A 2942-nucleotide genomic window follows, 5' to 3' on the forward strand; every position below is an offset into this window, starting at 1 on the left:
AGGCGCAAGTGGTCACCCCCTGAATAAACGGGGATAAAGGGAAAAAACCCACAGGTGTCAAAAAAACCCACAAACTTCCCAGGTGACATGGGACCCTGCCAGCCCCCAGGGCGCTGCCATCCCTCTCATGCCCTGAGGAGAAACCCCGCCGCAGGGGTGGCCGGCAGCCATCGGGCCTCGATGGCGCCGGGCGTGGGCAGAGCGGGACGGGGCCTGCTGTCACCGGCGTCCCCGGGCTGTGGGGACGTGGGGACCTCCCGCTCCTGGGGGAAACGTGCGATGACCCCTGGTGAATTAGCAGCCGCCTCTGACGGTCAGGCCGCTGGCATGGCCGTGCCCCACACGAGTCAGTTCCTCACGAGGCGCCTCAGTTTCCCCTGTTTGCAAAGGGCAGGGCAATGGCAGGAGGGGAGCTGGGCGTCCCTCAGGGTATCTCAGGTGTTGGGGTCATCGGAAAAGGGATGATTATCACCCCCCAGCTCAGCCTCCTGGCTAGGGTGGATGCACAAGGCTCTTGCCATCCCCTCAGGGTCGGGTCCCGGCTCGGTGGGATCATGGCTCCTACTGGGCACTCGGGGAGAGGCTTGGAGAGGCTTTTAGGATACAGGAGGGCCGGTAGCACTCAAAAAAGGGAAGAAAAATTAAAAAGCAGAAGCATTTCTGCAAAACCATCCTGTTTTGGGAGGACGGGGCTGACGGCAGAGGGCGGCACAGGCTCGTCGCTGGTGCCTCACCGCAGGGCCTGGCCTGGCACCTGGGTGCTCTGCCCTGACCCAACCTGTTATTGCTCTTTCCCTCTCCATCAGCTGCTTTCGAGGTACAGGGAGATATTTCGGGGGGCAGAGCGAGCCCAAGACCGTGGCAGCGAGCCCAGGATCTCCAGCAGCGAGCCCAGGATCTCTGACAGCTTTCGATTCTGAACGAGAACGAAAGCCGAGAGAGGAGTCGGTTCCTTTTCCCGTCCTGAAGCTGAAGCAGAGAAGGGAAACTTAAGAGCTGGCAAAAATAGAGCATTTCGAGGCACCCAGCTGCAGGGAGATCACTGCCCTCCTGGTCAGGAGGTGCTGTGTTGGACTAGGAAAGTTTCCAGAAAGGAGCTGGTCCCAACAGGGAGACATCCAGGGTGGAAACGCCACTCCTTCCACCCAGAGTTAAAAACCTGTGGGCTACAAGGTGCGACAAACAGGGGTATCGCAAATCACTTCATCCCCTAACATGACGGCAAACTCTGAGAAATGGAAACCATCCCACACCGGAGCGGGAGCCCTCGGTGTTGGTGGGAGGCTGAGCACGCCGGAGAGTCTGTCCGTCTGTCCTAGTCACTTTTGGCATCCACACAGCCCTGCAAAGCCTCCTTTGGATGCCTGCCGTCCCCTCCGTCTAGGCAGGGTGGGTTGGCTTTGCTGTCGCCTCTCACCCTGGGGGATAGATCCTCCTTGGAGGCGTTTTCCCTCCCGCTTTTCCGTGGCAATTCACACATCGTCTTCTTGTGCTTCATTTATTGGCTTTATTGAAGACTTTGGAAACACCCCGCTAGAGAGACAGGAGAGTGACCCCTCCGCCCTGGCAAGGGAAGGTGGCTCATTGTCTCCGCTCTGCCCACATCATAGAATCATAGAATCATTGAGGTTGGAAAAGACCTCTAAGATCATCGAGTCCATCCTGCTCCTCTCCTCAAAAAGAGAGAAAATCCACCAGGAGGATGGGGGAAAGGACTGAAATCCAAGTCCTCGGCATCCACGGCTGTGCTTCGATTGCCGTCAGGTCTCAGCCGGTGACGGCAGGAGCCAACCTGGGCCAAATCGATGTGCTTTGGGGGGGATCTACACGCACCCATGCATCTGTGCAGCCATGCACACACACAGGGATGCTACAGCGAGCAATCTACTACCAGTAGTAGCCTGGCACCGAGATTACGGCTGCCGTGCAACATCCGTGCCGTGTGGTTGGCAGCGCGGGGGCGGTTTCCGTTGGGGTCGATACCCATGGCTTACGAGGCTGCGTGTGTGTGCCGGGGGGCCCAGCCCCTGCCTGCCCATTTCGGGGGGGGGGGGGGGGGGGGAGATGAAGAATTTCAACAGGGGTTGACCTGAAATGACATTTTGCCGCTTCTGTTTTTCTCACAGCTTTCGCAGCGGGGCGAGATCTCTGTCCCTGCAACCCGCTCGCCCTTCGAATGCACACATGTGCGCCTGTGTGTCATTTCAGGTTAACTGAAGTGGCTGCTTCAGTTTGAAACAGGAGCCGTTGTTTCATTTTTCGGGTCGCTTAACCCCCTCCTAACTGTAATAAACACGGTGATTAAGGACACAGAAATATTACTCTGGAGGAAGGGGACCCAAAAGCTTGGAAAATGATGAAAAAACCCACTCTGATTATCCCTTTTAAAAATATGTTTCTTTAGCTGAAGCTGCTAAATTTGACTCACCTTTACACACTGGAAGGGTTTTGTGGTTTTTTTGGTTTTTTGTTTTTTTTTTACAGTGAATAAAGTGTTTTTTCCTCATAAAAACCCCCACCAACTCTCAGGTCGAGTGATGCAGTTCTGGTGTGTCACGGAGGCAGGGTTAGCGCAGATCTCACTCTCGGGAAGGTCGGTGTAAACCCCAAAACATGAGACTTGGGTTTCGAGCGGGGCTCCAGGTGCCTGAAACCAGCACCTGGCCCCCCTCGCCCTCACAGCACAGGGCGGGAGGTTCGGAGGAGGTCTGGGAAGGGACACGTTTCACCCCGGGTTCATGGTGAGAGGGGCGCAGGGTTTTGGTCTCGGCTCCTGGAGGACTAAATCCCCTGCCCAGGGGACGTGGGGACATCGGGGATCTGAAGCTGGGAGCTCCTCCGCGGCCCGTCCCAGCCCGAGGAGGGATAGGGCAGGGAAAGGCAGGCAAGCCCAAGCTCCACCACAAAAGATCTCCAGCGAGTTGGGGCACCGTGCCTCAGTT

This window comes from Aptenodytes patagonicus, chromosome 22 (assembly GCF_965638725.1).
Source record: "Aptenodytes patagonicus chromosome 22, bAptPat1.pri.cur, whole genome shotgun sequence".
In the NCBI taxonomy this organism is placed as follows: domain Eukaryota; kingdom Metazoa; phylum Chordata; class Aves; order Sphenisciformes; family Spheniscidae; genus Aptenodytes; species Aptenodytes patagonicus.